Source organism: Rana temporaria, chromosome 3 (genome assembly GCF_905171775.1).
Source record: "Rana temporaria chromosome 3, aRanTem1.1, whole genome shotgun sequence".
Classification (NCBI taxonomy): domain Eukaryota; kingdom Metazoa; phylum Chordata; class Amphibia; order Anura; family Ranidae; genus Rana; species Rana temporaria.
In genome coordinates this window covers 139,511,927-139,530,575 of record NC_053491.1, presented here as the reverse complement: position 1 = coordinate 139,530,575, position 18,649 = coordinate 139,511,927, and the positions used below count along the sequence as shown (strand labels likewise).

At 47.3% G+C, this 18,649-nt stretch overlaps 1 protein-coding gene across 2 annotated transcripts in view; it reads right to left on the bottom strand.

The window, feature by feature from the left end:
* The window catches only part of LHFPL3 (LHFPL tetraspan subfamily member 3), a 75,637-nt gene that overhangs the window by 11,828 nt on the left and 45,160 nt on the right, over nucleotides 1–18,649 (bottom strand). The window lies entirely within an intron of this gene.

Below are 18,649 nucleotides of genomic sequence, written 5' to 3'. Positions count from 1 at the left end.
TGTTAATAGGCCCTAACAGTTAACTGCAAGTAAATTATGTTTTATTCATTTTATTGTTCAACCGGTAATGAAATGTAAGTGAGTTTATGGCAAAAACATGTTCTTTTAGTTTTGGTAGAGTAGGGAATGATTAAAGCCAAAGTAAATTTATTTATTTATGTTTGTGTCCCATTCAGGAGAATTCCCTTGACTCTTTGGCCCCATTCACATGGGCTTTCCAATCAGGTCCTCCTGTCAGTTTTTCAGGCGAACCTGATCAAACTCTCCATTCATTCCTATGGAGAGGTGGATGTCAGCGGTGACATGCCCACTGACGCCTGCTGCTATCCGATCCTGTCTGTGAAAGCCAGACGGATGGAGACCCTATTTTCCATCCGTCTGGCATAACGGATCGGATGAAAACAGACAGGTGGTCAGTTTTCATCCGATCTCCCATAGAGGAGAACAGGGTTCTGACAGGTCCGTCTCTGCATGGTTAGCGGAGATGGACCTGCCATCCGCGGAGCGAATCGAAGTCCACCAGGCAGACCTCTCATGTGAAAGGACCCTTTGTCTAGCAGAGACAAAAGGAAGAGAGAAGAAATATTTGCAAAGTGTGTGTCTTTAGAAGATTTTCCCATACCTCCTGTTCTAGTGACAACTGTAACATGTAGGATTTCCCATAACTTTCTGTCCTGGGCACAAGAAAGTGTGAATTTACCAAGGCAAGGTCACGGACAGCAATAAAAAAAATTCTGAGGCTCTAAACCTTCACCACTCCATCAAATACTTAAAGGGTCACTAAAGGAATTGTTTTTTTTGGTAAATAGCTTCCTTTACCTTACTGCAGTCCTGGTTTCATGTCCTCATTGTTCGTTTTTGCTTTGATGTTGCTGTAATTCTGCTCTGTTCTGGACACTTCCTGGTTGTCTGTTTCCTGATGACCACAGCATTGGGAGCTTCTAGTTTAGTTTTCCAAACCATCACTGCTCTATGGCTCTATACAGCACAGAGGCAGGATAACATGCAAAAACGAAACTGAAACTACAGGTACATTATATGATTGTTTTTTTATCTATTTTTAATCGTTTTTAAAAGGAATCAGTTAACTATTATGTCTCTATACCCTGTAAACAGTCATTTGAGCAAAAAAATGTTGTTGTTTTTTTGGATAGAGTATAGAACCCCTGTCATGTTTTCTTGCTGTCTGTGCTCCCGTTAAGGAGATTCAACCCTCTCTATTTGTCCGGTTTACCCTTGTCACTGAAAGTGAAAGTAAAAGGAAACCCCACATTTTTGGGTTGTCCCCAGAAAAGTAATAGAAGGGAAATGTTCCAATGGGAACACTAGTTCTGGTGACCTGGGGGTCCCCAAGAAATTTCCTTAATTTGCAGGTATTTCCTCTCACTTCCTGTTTGGCTATGGGACAGGGAGTGAAAGGAAATCTCCCGAACAGGGCACAGATGGCAAAAAATAAATCAACAGGGATTTAATTTGCTCTATCCAAAATGGAAATTTTTTTAAACGGATAATTGTAACATACTGTAATTTTGCTCTGCCACATACTGAGATGTACATGCCATGGTTTGGCACCAGGAAAGGAAAATTACGGTAAGCATTTGATACAATTTTCAGTTTTCCCGACGCCAACATGGCAGCATACTAGTGATAAATAACTAGCTGACAGGGTGGGTACTGCTTTAAACAAAATTAGTTGTAATTACAATGCAAGAGAAGATTGGATTGTCCTTCTCTCAAAGTCTACAGATGTTAAGCATCCGCGGATCTACCCTATAACGTCTTAGGAAAGCATCTTGGGAAGACCATGATGCCACTCTGTACATGGTCTCAATCAATACCCACAAGGCTGCTACCACCCTGGTAGAGTGTGCAGTCACCGTTGAGGAAAGCTCACACCCTCAGCGCCGTATGCTCTGCGAATACGCTTGATGATCCAGCTCGACCAAGATCTTTGAGGTAGCCTCCTTTCATTTGTGTTTCCCTGCTGGAACTATAAAGTGTTTATCTGAGTGTCTGAAGGGAGCGGTGGCTGACCGGTATTTTCTTAATGTTCTGGAAACATCCAGCTCATGTAGCCTGCCCAAGTCCTCTTCTGGGAAGTTAGGTAAAGCTCCAGATGCCTCTCTGGTAAAAAGAAGTGGCTACTTTTGGAACAAAATTTTCTGCTAGTCGTAGTTCCACTTGATCTGAAAAAAGGTAATATGCTTCTCTGAGGCCCCCCCGGGCCTGAAGTTCAGAAACTCTTCTACCTGAGGTTATCGCAGTCAAAAAGACAACTTTTTGAGTAATGTCCCCCAGCGAACACTATTCAGTTGGAGCAAAAGTGTGAACAGATAAGAAGTCCAGCACTACAGACAGATGCCATTGGGGAAAGACTCCCTTCTTAGGTGGTCGGATTTTAATGACCGCCATTGGAAACCGTACTACCAACTGATCTTCCGCCATTTTTTTATTTTTGTAATTGCTGTGGTGGCAGTACTTTCAGAAAACTCAGGTTAAGGCCCATTCCCAATTCTGCTGGCAGAAAATCCAGGACAGCTGAAAGTGGAGGCGCAGAATGATCCAACTCCTTACCAGCCAGGAAATTTGAAAATGTGTCCCAAACTTTTGCACAAACTTGGATTGTGGAAGGTTTTCTGGATCTTAAAAGAGTAGAGATTGCCCTAAATAAGAACCCTATGCTCTCCAGCTTCCCCCTCTCAACAGCCATGCTCGTAGCTCCAGGTTGCATATGCTTGGATGTAGAAAGTTTTCCTGAACTAGAAGGTGTGCGAATACTAGGAGGGGAACTGGTTGCTGTATGCTGAAGTGGATTACCAGTGGAAACCCGGGCCTCCATGGCCACAATGGAAAAACCGGCATAACCCTCATGTTCTCTATTAACAGCCTCCAAAGAAACCTCATTATTAGAGGAACCAGGAGGAAAGCATAGGCTAGAGCAAAGATCAGCAAGGTGCAACAAGTGCATCCGTCCCCTCTACCTATGGATGCAGAAACCTGGACAGGAATCTTGGGCGTTTGCAATTGCTGGGAGAAGCAAAGAGATCCATTTGGGGTGCACCCCGCATGTGAACCAGTTCGTGTAGAGTCAACCCGTTGTGGTCTGGAAATGTTCAAAAGAGAGACGGTCTGCCTGCATGTTCAACCTTGAAGGGAAATAGACTGTTCTTGGGGCCTGAACGTGATTTTCTGCCCAGGACATTGGATCCACTTCCTTCAGTAGGATGCTGCTGCGGGTTCCTGCCTGGTATTGTTTATAAGCGACTGCAGCCCTGTTGTCCATCTGCATAGTGACCTGACTTTCCTGGCTCTTGTGGTGCAAAGCCTTGCAAGCCAGAAGTGCAGCTCGAATCTCTAGCACATTTGACACTATGCCTTTGCTGGGAATCTCCCTCTGCTCTGGACTGACTGTCCTTCGCAGGGTGCCCCCCCCCAGCCTGTCTCGCTGGCATTAATTGTAACAATGGTCCAGGCTAATGACCCTAAGGGGCGAGAGTTCTTCAAGGTCTCCATCAGCCACCACTGCAGGCTCCTCCTCATACTGAGAGACACTGCTATTTGTTGTGCTAGGTACTGCTTTCTCCACCGCGTGTGAAACCTAGCTGGAATTGCTGCATGTGCCAATGTGCCCAAGGGAGCATTGGAATGCAAGAAGACATGGACTGCTGACAGATGAGTTGAAGTTGCTGCCATCAAGACTCTCTTCCTGACTATCAACGCCTTTGCTGGCGGAATTGAGACTGAAGTGTCATCTGTGTTGAAGAGTGCCCCCAGGTATATCAACTGCTGGGTTGCGGCAAGTTGGCTCTTCCTAAAGTTGATGCTCCAACTGAATCTCTGAAAGGTATGGGTAAGGATCTCAGTGTGTGTCAAGAGCTCCCCTGGCCAACAGGAGGACATCATCCAGGTAATGATAGACCCGGAGACCCTGTGTCCTGAGCGGGGCTAATACTGCAATGAGGAATGTTTGTGAATGTTCTCAGGGATGTGCACAGGGCGAAAGGAAGGCTGGTGAACTGCATATGTGTGTGGCCGACAAACCTCATATACCTATGAAAAGAGGGCAAGATTGGGACATGAAGATAGGCATCTAGCAGATCCAAAGAAAAGCACCCAGTTGCTCCACTGCACTGCTTAGATGACTGTGTGGAAACACTCTATTTTGAGCCTTTTTAGATCTATGAATGAACATCCTCCATCCTTTTTACCATGAACAGGGTAGAGTAAAACCCTGGTATAGCTTTCTGAAGACAATCTGTATCACGGCTTGCTGGGTTTATGCTCCTGCATAAAAATTATGGCATTTTGCTTGTGCGGCCTTAGGACAGTTGCCTGGGTACGCTTTCATTCGCCACCTGATCCTCTCGCATGTCTGCTGGATCTCAGCTCCTTGGACCTGGAGAAATGAGATCTATTGCAGAAATATTCTGCTTGTCTCTGCTTCCTGTTCTGTGGAAGCAGGTCTGACCTGCCCCCTGACACTCTTGAGATGGCTGTCTCCATCTTTCTGTCAAATAGGGACTTCCCGTCAAAGGGGGTCTTGCACCAGTTCTGCTTTGATGATGCATCTGTGACCCAAGGCTTTAACCATAGAGACTTTTTTTTGCCGTGACTAAGTGCAATATTGTCCTGGCTGAACACTTAATCGTGTCTATGTCTGCCATGAAATCTGAAGACACCTTGAGTTCTTCTAGAGCCTGAACAATATCTGCTCTTGGTACCCCTTCCTTTATCGCTGACTCAATGTTCCGAGTCCAGACCTTCAAGGAGCTGGCCACTGTGTTGAGGGTTAAGGTTGGCCGACAGGCCACTTGATAGACTCTCTTCAGGTCCAGATCTATCCTTCTGTCTATTGCGTCTGTGAAGGAGGCTGAATCCTCCATTGTGAGTGTAACCTTCTTGGCTAGCCAGACCACTGGACGGGAGACAAGTGAGGCTATGTCTGCCCCCTGTAGGGGATATAACTTGTGCAGCCTACTAAACGAGAATCACTCCTCGGTGCCATTTTTGTTTCAAGACATCCTTGATTTCATCCATAAAAGGAAAATGGATTGGTGCTTCTGAAGGAAGGAAAATAAGATTTTGCCTTTTTGGGAGCATCCTCTGCTTCCCATGCAATGGCCTGCTTGATCGCTTGGATATATGGATCCACCAAGGAAAGGCTAAATCCAAGCTGTTCTGGATTTCTCTCTGCAGAGGAGGAGCTGTTGTCCTCCGGCTGCTGTGCGCATTCCGCAGAAACAACACTAAAAGGAGGCGCACTATCTGCTGAAGTCCCTGGCTGATGCTCCAGTGGGGCTTCCTGACTAGTGCCACCAACAGGCTGTCTTGCTGCAATACCAGAAGTAACCTCCAAGATGGAGTCTTGCACTACCTTTTTCAGTAAGGTTGACACCTGGACAGTCTCCTGCTCTCTGTCCACTGCAAATTCTTCCAAGCAGCCCTTGCACACTAAATTGTTTGGCATCAAGATTGCTGCACAGGCCCAGCAGGACTTTTTATTAGGGCATTGGTATATAGAAGAGGAGGCATGCAGCCTTTTTCTTTACTTCATTTTGGAATAGGAGCGTTGCCTGTTGCTGCGCTCTCCTGAGTAGTCTCTTTCTTCTCTGGCTGTAGATCTTCAAGAGCGTGAGCGTGCGGGATGAAACAAATCAATGCAATCCACAATAAGAATGCATATTTTTTCTTTCTTTTTTTTCGACAACCTGCAAACTTACCCAATACGGTGGTCCCCTACCTTAAAAGTTGAGGGTCTTATGTAAACGGTAACTGACTCGTGGCTGGAGGACAAGTGGGAGGCCAGCTGAAAAAGGAAGGCTAGGAAGAGAAGGACAGCATTTAGAGAAGTATTTGGGATAAAATATGTGTTTTTTTTTGTTTTTTAATGTAGTACCTGTGTAGAAACAGCAGAGGGTGCTCAAATTGGACTTTTCTGTAGGGGAAAATCCAAAGAGGGAAGTCTGCCTGGCAGGAGAAGGTTAAGTGTCTGCCTGCCATTCAAGCAGACTATTAATAGACCTATGGAAGGCAAAAGACCTCCCCCAGACCCACACGCCTGCTTGCTGGCAAAATACCAGCATTTTTGCCCACAACAAAAATGGCGGACGGCGCCTCCGGCGGCCATCGAGCATGGTTGGCCCGGCGCGGTCTGATGTCATCACAGGGTCCCCTAGTAAGAAAACGAGTACAGGGCAGCCGCGCTGGCCCTATAGGGCGGATGGAACAGCCAATCAAACGTGCTCTACACCCCAGGATGGCGCAAACGTCAAGCCACTGCCCAGGACCTGAGAAAGAAAGAAAAAGGAAGAAAAGTGTAAGACAAATGTAAACAAATGGGACAGCAGCCCTGCATAGCGCAAGCGGGAAAAACAAACTAAATAAATGCAGTCACATGGTAATTGGCAGATTTTGTTCCTAGTGAGGAAACACTGCAGGGCCCCATCAAGACCCACAGAAGAGGCTCCCAGGCTATTTAGCGCATTTAGCAGCCCAAGTACTGAGTCTTCAAACTGGGAGAGGCTCAACCCAGCCGGATGCTGCATGGAGGCAGAGGTGGGGACATAACACTGCTTACCTCATCACTGGTGTGTTGAGGAAAAAAAGAAGAATGGGGGGGGGGGGTGGCTAACCACACCTTTTTTATGCTATTCACTGGTCCTGAGGAAGTGGACAAGAGGCGGAGTTTTATCACTAGTATGTTGCCATCAGGAAAAAGGTTTTGCCTGTAGTTCTACTTTAAAATAGAACTACAGGCAAAGCGTTTTTTTTTTTTAGTTTTGGATAGAGCAAGGAAGGGTTATAACTGTAAACATCTACCAGATTATTTTTTACGACATCTGTGTCCCATTAGGTAGCCTTCCCTTCACTTTCTGTCCCATAGCCAAAAAGGAAGAGAGAGTGTCAGGGCCAAAGCGCTGTACTTCCTCCTTTAACACACCAGCGTAGTAGATTGGCTTCCCGGCGGCTAACTGGGCACTTTAGGCGTGTGCGCATACGCATGTGACCTCTCGGGGCCAATCACCAGCGTGACCGCCCTATTTAAACCAGCTCCTGTCAGTAGACAGGTTGCTGGTTTATCGTCAGCTACTTCCTGAACCTGTGTCTCTGGAAACCATTTCCTGTTGGAATTCCGTTCGACTCACCTCTCACCTGGAACCTGACCTCGGATTGCTTCACCACTCTATTGAACTCTTCTGACCCCGACCTCGGCTTGTGACCTGGACTCTGTTGTTGTTTCTCCTGCCCTTGAACCTCTTGGCTTGTGACCCGGATCTGCTGTCTTCTCTGCTCCCCGAACCTTGGCTTGCACCCCGGACTTTCCAGTTTGTTTCTTGGACTCTTTCAGTACCGGTTATCCGGCTTCAGTATCGTTTGTTCCTGTTTCCGTCTGCAGTCACCCAGAAGCACCTGTCATCTACAACCGTCACCGGTCAACGCTTCTCCACTGGCACCGGTACTGCCTCGTGCTTCCGCCACCTGTTCCAAAACTCAGTGGGCGGGCGCGCTTGGTCGTAAAGGTGAACCACCCTCGGCAGTTCGGTCTCGGTGAGTACTTGATTCCTGATAGTATAAACCAGCCGAAAACAAAAAAATGTCCGAGACCGACAGGGTGCGTTCACCTTTCGAGACACTTTGCCAGCAGGTGTCCGCGCTTACCGAGGCGGTGCAGAAACTTCAGGAGGGATATGTCCAAGTCGATGGCCGTCTACAACAGTTCACTGGGTCTCCTGGGGTAGCACCCCCACCTGCTGCATCTGCTGTCGGGACTTCCTCATCACAGTCCATTCCCAGTTCAGCTGTCGGATTGATCCACCCGGAACCTCGGGTCCCTCCTCCGGAGCGTTTTTCTGGCGAATGCCGAAAATACCGGGCGTTCAAAAACGCGTGTACTTTATACTTAGACCTCCAGCCTAGAACCTTTTTCTCCGAGGCTGTGAAAGTTGGATTTGTTATTTCCCTCTTGTCCGAAGAACCCCAGGCTTGGGCGCACAGCCTAATGGAAAAACGAAGTCCGATCCTAGATTCACTGGACTCTTTCTTTGATCATATGGCTCAGTTATATGATGACCCGCAGCGTATGGCTTCTGCTGAGACCGTCCTCCATAATCTAACCCAGGGGAGGCGTCCGGTAGAGGATTATACCGCGGAATTCCGCAAATGGTCAGCTGACACCGGCTGGAATGACGCAGCACTAAAATACCAATTCCGCCAGGGACTCTCAGAAACTCTCAAGGATGAGTTGGCAAGAACCGAGGCTCCCGCTTCGTTAGAGGCCTTGATCCAGTCCGCCACCCAGCTGGACCGACGTTTACGAGAACGACGCACTGAGCGCTTCCAGACTTCACGCCCTGCTTGGGTTCCACCCAGGGTAGTTCCAGCTGCATCCCCTCCTGTGGCTCCTCAACACGGCAGTCTTCCAGACCCGGAACCCATGCAACTCGGACTGGTTCGAACCCCTCTCACCAGTGAGGAAAGACTGCGTAGACGCCAGAATAACTTGTGTCTGTATTGCGGTGCCACCGGTCATTTTCTTCGCACCTGCCCCATAAGACCGAGTAAGGTCCCGATTAAACCCGTTTTCAACCTTCATGTCTCAAATAGTTCTCAGACTCATCTTGTACTCTTCGTCTCTTTACAGCTAACGGAAAAGACCATCCGCCTCCCGGCCATCCTTGATTCAGGTGCATGCAGTAATTTTCTGGACTCCAATTTAGCCCTTAAACTCCACATACCCCTTCGCAATAAGGATCAACGCCTGCAAATACATTTGGCCGATGGCTCTCTTCCTAAATCGGGACTAGTCTCACAGGAAACTGTGCCTCTTCTAGCCATTACCGATTCAGGTCATCAGGAATTTCTACGACTAGATCTCATTCCTTCACCGCTTTTTCCTATTATTTTAGGACTCCCCTGGTTGCAAACACATCAACCTTGCATCGATTGGCTGAAGAAAGAGGTCAACTTTACATCTTCCTTTTGTGCCCAAAACTGCTGCGCACCCACGGTAGCCACCTGTTCAACTGTGGTAACCTCACCTGAACTTCCACCTCACGTCCCCTCTGTTTACCATGAATTTAAAGACGTTTTTGATAAACAGCAGGCTGACTCTCTCCCTCCCCATCGGCCTTATGATTGCCCGATTGATCTCTTACCTGGCTCTGAAATACCTTTCGGCCGCATCTTCCCGTTATCTGAAACCGAGCTTGCGGCTCTTAAGGAATACATCGACGAAAACTTACAAAAGAACTTTATCCGACCTTCTTCTTCTCCAGCGGGGGCAGGTATCTTTTTCGTTCAAAAGAAAGACGGCTCGTTACGACCCTGTATCGACTACAGAGAACTTAACCGGATCACCATCAAAAATAGGTACCCGTTGCCTCTCATACCAGAGCTTTTTCAGAGATTTCGAGATGCCCAGGTGTTTTCCAAATTGGATCTGAGGGGTGCCTACAATCTTGTTAGAATCCGAGTCGGGGATGAATGGAAGACCGCCTTCAGGTCACGGTTCGGTCATTTTGAATATCTCGTCATGCCATTCGGGCTCTGCAATGCCCCGGCCACCTTTCAACATCTGGTCAATGATATCTTTCGTGAGTATTTGGACGATTTTTTAGTTGTATACCTGGACGACATCCTCATTTTTTCCCCTTCTCTTGAGCTTCATAGGCACCACGTCAAGAAAGTTCTTACTATCCTCAGGAAACACAAATTATATATCAGACAGGAGGCTCATATCTTATGCATTATCTTCCTTTAATAATGCGCACAGCAGAAATACAACTTTTAGTGAATTTCAATAATAAAAGAACTTTTTATAAACAAACTACAAGTCCCAGCAGTCCTCTGGGTATGCCGGCCAATCACACGGCAGATCAGGTAGTATATAAGGGACTGTCTCTTTAAACACCTCCTCTTTCTTTCTGCTCACAGCATGAAATCAGATGAGTATTTTATTCTCAGATATATTTGTCTTGTGATTTGAGAAAGATTCTTTCATATTGTTATGGGACTTCATTTGGGACTTATTCCCATTATAGTTCCCAGTATATTACTATTTGTATAATATCATCAACACGTTGTGTATCGGCACTTCAAGATGGAAGGGATTCATCATCTGAGGGACCTCCTGCGTCCCGGGGACTGGTTGGTAAAGGTGGACTTGAAGGACGCCTACCTCACAGTCCCCATTCACCCTTCCTCCCAACACCTTCTACGCTTCATTTGGAGGGACAAGATATGGCAATTCACCTGCCTTCCCTTCGGGCTATCCTCCGCCCCATGGTGCTTCACCAAGTTGCTGAAACCAGTGGTGGCGGCCCTACGGAGCAGAGGCGTACGATTAATTATCTACTTGGACGACCTGCTCATTATGGCTCGTTCCAGACACCTGGCAAACATGCATGCCTCCTGGACTGTCAACTTACTCCAGGAACTAGGCTTTGTCATAAACCACGAAAAGTCCATCCTGATTCCATCCCAAGAGATGGAATTTTTGGGATTCTTAGTGGACACCAATCGCGCTGTCCTTCGCTTGCCCAAGACCAAACTGGCCATTATCCGCAAGGAGATTCGTTCCGTATTGTACAAACGGCGAGTGTCCCTACGCGGCTTAGCACGACTAGTAGGACTCTTATCGGCCTCTGTACAGGCCATCTTTCCGGCACCCCTTCATTATCGAGCCCTGCAGAGGCTCAAAGCGCTTCACCTACGCCAGGGCCTCCGCTACTCAGACGAGGTTCCTCTGGATGCGGAAGCTGTGGTAGAGTTACGCTGGTGGTTAAAACACGCCATCGATTGGAATGGGAAAACCATTTTCAGCTCCAATCCGGATTACATTATAGAATCGGATGCGAGCCGACACGGCTGGGGTGCTCGCTGCGGACCTTCCGCCACAGGAGGGACCTGGTCCGCAGAGGAATCTATGCTTCACATCAATGCGTTGGAACTCACGGCGGCCTTTTTCGCCCTCAGGAGTCTTCTGCCGAACGTATCCAATTGCTGTGTTTTACTACGCATGGACAACGTGACCGCAGTCCAATATGTCAACCGCCTAGGCGGCTCCAGATCCAGAACCCTGGCAATTCTAGCGAAGGAGTTTTGGCACTTCTGCCTGGAACGCAACATCGTTCCCTTGGCAGAATACATCCCAGGCACTTCGAATTTGGTTGCGGACTGGAATTCTCGGTACCTCACCGACTCCAGCGACTGGCGACTGGACCGTTTGGTATTCCTCTCACTGCTTCGACTGTGGGGTCCCTTTTCCATGGACCTCTTCGCCTCACGCCTCAACCGGCAGCTCCCGCACTTTTTTAGCTGGAGACCGGATCCCGAGGCCCAGGCGATAGACGCCCTCCGCCAGATCTGGCCACAAGGGACGCATTATGCGTTTCCACCCTTCTCAATGATCCTCAGGGTTCTCCTACATGTGGCAAACCTGGGGGCCTCAGTCGTGTTGATCACTCCTTGGTGGCCAGCACAACCGTGGTTTCCCCTGCTCCTGGGAATGACTGTCGATCTCCCCAGACTGCTTCCCCGGGTTCCACATCTCTTATCCAATCCAACAGGGGAACCCCATCCCCTGGTAGTGGGTCACGACCTCCATCTCCTCGCTTGGTTGGTCTCGGGGTGTCAGACTCGAGTGGCGACCTTTCACGAACGGCTAGGGACCTCCTCGCCCTGGCCTGGGCCCCCGGGACTAGATCGGCGTACCGATCAGCCTGGGGAACCTGGGTACGTTGGTGTGATCAACGGCAAATTGATCCCGTTCACGCACCTGTACCAATGGTAGTTAATTATCTGGCGGATTCATTTGAATCCGGGAGATCATATAGCTCCATCAACGTGTATCGATCAGCCATTTCGGCTTACCATTGCCCGGTAGATTCCCTTCCGGTTGGTAGACATCCCTTGGTGTGCCGCCTCTTACGAGGTGTTAGATTCCAACGTCCACCACATCCCAGATATCAGAACACTTGGGACGTGGCATTGGTATTGAACATGTTTTCTACATGGGAGGACAATGACGCTCTCCCGCTAAAACTACTGTCCTTTAAACTTACCGTTCTTTTATGTTTAATCTCCATCAAACGAGTATCTGATGTCAAAGCCTTAGACATTTCTAGGCGCCAATTTTCACCCCGGGGCGTTCAGTTCTCGGTTGTACGTCGTACAAAAACAAGAATACGATCGGTCTTCTATCCGTCTTTCCCATCACACCCACGCCTATGTGTGGTTCGCTGCTTGCAGGCTTATGAGTTACAAACAGCGGCGCTACGATCTCCGTCATTGTCACAACTTCTCATTTCCTACGTACGCCCACATCTTCCGGTTTCCTCGGCCACGCTGGCACGGTGGGTGAGATTCACCATGGACATGGCCGGGATTGATGTCAGTCTGTTCGGTGCCCATTCTTCAAGGGGTGCCATGGCTACCAAGGTAATCACCTCGGGTGGCTCACTTTCGGATCTTCTGATGGCGGCAGACTGGTCTTCCGAGACCACCTTTCGCCAATTTTACTTTAGACCGGAGGACCACGTATCTATGACAGTTCTGTGATTATGTTATTGTTTTGATTAGTCAGGTTTAACACTGTATGTATATCCATGTATGACTTTGAACTTGCATAAGATATGAGCCTCCTGTCTGATATATAAATTGAGATTTTCCTAGCTTGTGACGGAAAATATTAGTTATATGAAGACAGGAGGCGAGTATCTTCCCACCCGACCCAACCCTATCACGGTTTATCTCATGTTGTTCCAGGTTATTGATGAACGTAACACACGAGCCACGGGCTGAGAAGTTTCCGGAGTGTTCTCCGTTGTTGTTCCCCGTTGGGACGTATACCTGCTCGACTCGCCGGATCCGATTCCTGACGGACGGAAGACTAGTTGCAGTTGAAGTTTTCGGTTTCAAGTCCTTACCAGTTTCGCTCCAAGAAAGAGGAGGTGTTTAAAGAGACAGTCCCTTATATACTACCTGATCTGCCGTGTGATTGGCCGGCATACCCAGAGGACTGCTGGGACTTGTAGTTTGTTTATAAAAAGTTCTTTTATTATTGAAATTCACTAAAAGTTGTATTTCTGCTGTGCGCATTATTAAAGGAAGATAATGCATAAGATACTCGCCTCCTGTCTTCATATAACTAATATTTTCCGTCACAAGCTAGGAAAATCTCAATTTATTTTTGAAAGCCGAAAAATGCGAATTTGAAAGAACGACGATACAGTTTCTAGGTTTTGTCATCTCCACCGGCGGGGTCGCCATGGATCCCCAGAAGATCAAAGCCATCTTAGACTGGCCGACACCAGTGGATAAGAAGGCAGTGCAGCGGTTTATTGGCTTCGCCAATTTCTACCGGCGATTTATTGTCGGGTTTTCTGCCATCGTGATTCCTATCACCAAACTTACCCACCAAGGCAGCCATTTTCACTGGTCGCAGGAGGCTCAGGAAGCTTTTGAGAAACTAAAAAAGATTTTTTCTTCAGCACCTGTCTTACGGCACCCTGATCCAAAGTTGCCCTTTACTTTGGAAGTGGATGCCTCTGAGACAGCCCTAGGAGCCATTCTTTCACAAAGGCAAGGGTTAAAGTCCCTACTCCATCCCGTGGCCTTTGCCTCCAGGAAACTAACAACTCCAGAGAAGAATTATGACGTAGGGGACAGAGAACTCCTCGCTATCAAATTTGCCCTCGAGGAGTGGAGGTACTTGTTAGAAGGAGCAATTCACCCGATTATAATTTTTACGGACCATAAAAATCTCGAGTACTTGCGCTCCGCAAAACGTTTGAGACCTAGACAAGCTCGATGGGCTCTTTTTTTTTTACGATTTAATTTCCATATTACTTATAGGCCTGGTTCGAAAAATGGAAAGGCGGACGCACTTTCCAGGATGTTCCCAGAGACTCCTTGCACAGCGGAACCAAGTACCATCCTGCCTTCCCGGAATTTTCTCTTGGTTTCTGAAACTGATCTGTTAAATTCCATCAAAATTGCATCCAGACAAATCTCGGACCCAGTATCATCGTCACTAAAGGAGCGCGATGGCTTATTTTGGCTTCAAGACAGGATCTACGTTCCCACCGAGATCAGGCAATCAGTTCTGAGCACCTTCCACGACCGTAAGTTAGCCGGTCATTTTGGGGCAAGGAAGACCTCTGAACTACTTTCCCGTTATTTTTGGTGGCCAAAATGGAAACAAGACTGTAAAACTTACATTTCTTCATGTGCAATCTGTCAACGCAACAAGGGTCCTAAAACCAAGACCTGGGGGTTACTTAAGCCTCTGCCAGTTCCAGAACGTCCGTGGGCTGATATTGCTCTAGATTTCATCGTAGATTTACCTCCATCGGAGGGCTTCACGACAATCCTGGTAGTCGTGGATCGCCTGTCTAAAATGGCACATTTTCTACCCATGGTTGGAACCCCTTCTGCTGCCGAAACGGCGAAAATTTTCTTCAAAGAAATCGTTAGGCTTCACGGGGTCCCCAAAACCATTGTCTCAGACAGAGGGGTCCAATTTACCTCTAAATTTTGGAGAGAGCTTTTCAGATCCCTGGAAGTCAAAACATGTTTGTCATCGGCCTACCACCCGCAAAGCAACGGGCAAACGGAAAGGACGAACCAAACTCTTGAACAATACCTCAGATGTTTTTGTTCTGCCTCCCAAGATGATTGGTCATCTCTATTGCCCACCGCGGAGTTTGCCTACAATAATTCTGTTCACACTACCACCAACCAAACACCCTTTTGGGCTAATTGCGGTTTTCACCCGGCCTTCCTGCCAGACCCTCTCCCGGAGATACCTGTCCCAGCTGCCCAGGAACGTATAACCACCTTACAGTCTAACTTTCGAAAACTCAGGGATGTAATGCAGCAAGCCCAAGAGGATTATAAGAAATTCTATGATAAGGGAAGGAAGGACTGTCCCTCTTTTGAAATTGGGGAAGAGGTCTGGCTCTCCGCGGCTAATTTGAAGTTACCAGTTCCTGCCCGGAAGCTAGGTCCGAGATTCATTGGCCCGTTTAGAATCAAACGCAAGATCAACGAAGTAGCTTTTGAACTTTCATTACCCAACTCTTATAGAATCCACCCGGTTTTTCATGCCTCCCTCCTAAAACCTACCATCCCCGACCCTTTTCAGGGAAGGGCAGCTCTTCCTGCACCACCAGTGGAGATTGATGGAGAAGAGGAGTTTGAGGTCGAGGCCATTTTGAGCTGTAGAAAAAAGGGGAGACAACTCCAATACCTGATCAAATGGAGGGGCTACCCTCCAGAAGACAACTCATGGGAACCTTCAAGAAATGTGCATGCCCCTCAGCTAATTCGTGTTTTTCACCAGGAGCATCCGGAGTTGATGGCCAGTTTAGGCGTCCGGAGTCCGCCCCTTGGGGGGGGGCACTGTCAGGGCCAAAGCGCTGTACTTCCTCCTTTAACACACCAGCGTAGTAGATTGGCTTCCCGGCGGCTAACTGGGCACTTTAGGCGTGTGCGCATACGCATGTGACCTCTCGGGGCCAATCACCAGCGTGACCGCCCTATTTAAACCAGCTCCTGTCAGTAGACAGGTTGCTGGTTTATCGTCAGCTACTTCCTGAACCTGTGTCTCTGGAAACCATTTCCTGTTGGAATTCCGTTCGACTCACCTCTCACCTGGAACCTGACCTCGGATTGCTTCACCACTCTATTGAACTCTTCTGACCCCGACCTCGGCTTGTGACCTGGACTCTGTTGTTGTTTCTCCTGCCCTTGAACCTCTTGGCTTGTGACCCGGATCTGCTGTCTTCTCTGCTCCCCGAACCTTGGCTTGCACCCCGGACTTTCCAGTTTGTTTCTTGGACTCTTTCAGTACCGGTTATCCGGCTTCAGTATCGTTTGTTCCTGTTTCCGTCTGCAGTCACCCAGAAGCACCTGTCATCTACAACCGTCACCGGTCAACGCTTCTCCACTGGCACCGGTACTGCCTCGTGCTTCCGCCACCTGTTCCAAAACTCAGTGGGCGGGCGCGCTTGGTCGTAAAGGTGAACCACCCTCGGCAGTTCGGTCTCGGTGAGTACTTGATTCCTGATAGAGAGGAAATTCCTTGGGGCCCCCCAGGTCACCACAAATAGTATTCCCCTCTATTTCTTTTCTGGGGAACAACTCACAACTTTGAGATTTTCTTTTATTTTCACTTTCAATAATAACAGTAAACAGGGCGAATAGAGAGGCTGAATCTACTAAACGGTGGCAGAGACAGTAATAAAACTGACAAGTGTTCTAATCCCTCTCCCCTCCATCCAAAAGTAAAAGTTTTGCTTTTAGTTATACTTTAAAAATGTTTTGGATATACTGCACATACACTTTAGGCAACACAACACAGTTTAAAATGTTGGTTGCCCTGCATGTTCTGCTGTGTACCCTCTGCTGCACAGTCCATGAAGAACCTTCAAAACATTAGTTTTGACTGTACACACGATATCCTGTAATCGAAGCAAAGGCAATTAACTTAAAGTGGATGTAAACCCTCACATATACCCAGTGAAGTGAACAGCCTAAGATGATACACAAGGATGAAACAAAACTCCCTACATAGGTTTTACATGTACAGTATATCTGCTGTCTTCAGTTTTATATATTCTTTAGAAAGTGCACATGGTGTTAGAGATTTTCTCTTCCTGTTCAGCACCTGAAGTGAAGTCTGGGCATACAGCCAAGACAGCTGATTGGAGGAAAGGCACACTCATAGCTGTCCTGTGACATGGCAAGCTCTCTGCTAATCTATTCATAGCAACCTCCCCAACACAAATTTCAGACTGGTTTTATCACAACTGACGGATAACTTGTCAGAAGTTATCATGCTGTTAACAGAAGAACAGAGCAGGAGAAAGCCACGGGACTTTAAAGAGAGATAGGAAAACACTGGAGATGTGCCCAGCTCATATTTCATGAATCAGGTTTACATGCACTTTAAAGGAGAAGTACAGCCAAAGCTCATTTGGCTGAATTGCTCCTATAGATCACAGGGGTGCAATTAATTTTTCACTCCTGTGACCCGTTTTCAGCAAAGAGCAGGCTAAAGTTGGTCCAGGCTCCACATCATCGTGACCATGGAGTCAGGATCCGCCAGGTCCTTGAACCGACACCCGGTTCAGCAAGTGGTACTCCTTTTAAAGCACCAAACTGATGTGATTCTAGGGAGGAAAAAGGAGTTATAAGTATAAGTGTAAAATATGTGTTTCTCTTATATATACTTCATATAGAATTTCCTATCAAATCTTCCATAGTAAGGAAACCCATCCATTAAACATAAAGTTTTACCCTCCGATTGGTGCAAGGAGCCAGCCTAAAGCGCCAAAGAACCCCTGGCCACCTATTCCACAAAGAATACTAGTTAGGTACACATAAGCCCATTCTTGATTGTAACCTCTACTGGGCCTATGACTTACTAAGGCTACATTCACAGCTGAACACGGCATATTGTACCGCGATTTGCCGCGACACATTGCAGCGTTTTGTCCCGCGTTTTGCCGCGACAAAACGCAGCGTTTTTTACAGCGGTTTTCGCTGGAGGGGTGATTTACACATTGTCGGCTATGGCCGAAGTCGCCTGAAAAAAAAGGTCAGGGACTTGTTTTGAGCTTCAGGCGTACGGCGTTTCGGCGTTCGGCGTGGAGATGTGAACCATCTCCATAGCCAACAATGTTAAATCACCCCTCCAGCGTATTTCAGGCTGCAATAGCTTCGGGCGTCGGGCGTAAAAACGCCTAGGTGTGAATGGAGTGTAATAGCCCAGTGTTTTGACATAATATAAAATATTTTCAGCAATCAAAATTCCAATTATGACACAATTGTAGTGGGATTTTTTTTAGCAAAACAGGTTATATGACAGAGGGAGAGGGCTCTAGAGCCGTTTTAGCCCTGGATGCTGCCAAGACTTTTGACAGCCTGGAATGGGACTACCTATGGAAGGCTCTAGAGAAATTCGGGTTTGGCCCCAGGTTTATGAGTTGGGTGAAGTTGTTATACAATCAACCAAAAGCAAAAATTAAAATTAATAATGAATTTTCAGAAATTTTTCAACTAGAGAGAGGAACGCGTCAGGGCTGTCCCCTTTCCCCCCTTTTGTTTGCTCTGGCGATGGAACCACTAGCTATCAAAATTAGAAATACTAAAGATATACAGGGGTTCCGCAGACAGACTATAGAGGATAAGATTGCACTGTTTGCGGACGATGTCCTCTTCTTTCTGGGAGACGTTGAAACCTTGTTAAAAAATGTGATCAAAACAGTGGGCGAGTTTGGGCTAAGCTCCGGGTTGGTCATTAACTGGGAAAAGTCAGCACTATTGCCAATTGATCCCCTTGGCGCCCAGATACCTCCTGGAATCCCTCAGTTAAAAGTAGTAGTTATGTTGAAATATCTCGGAATTTGGATCACGAGGGACATTAATAACTTTGTCCAAAATAACTTAATCCCTCTTTTATCCAAATGGGAACATAAAAGAGACGCCTGGTGTAGACTACCATTATCCATAGCGGGGCGATGTAATTTAATAAAGATGCTATGGTTGCCCCAGTTACTCTATATCCTCCAGAACTCCCCAGTTTGGATAGATCAAAAATGGTTCAAAAGGATAGAATCCCTCTTCAGAGAGTTAATCTGGAAGA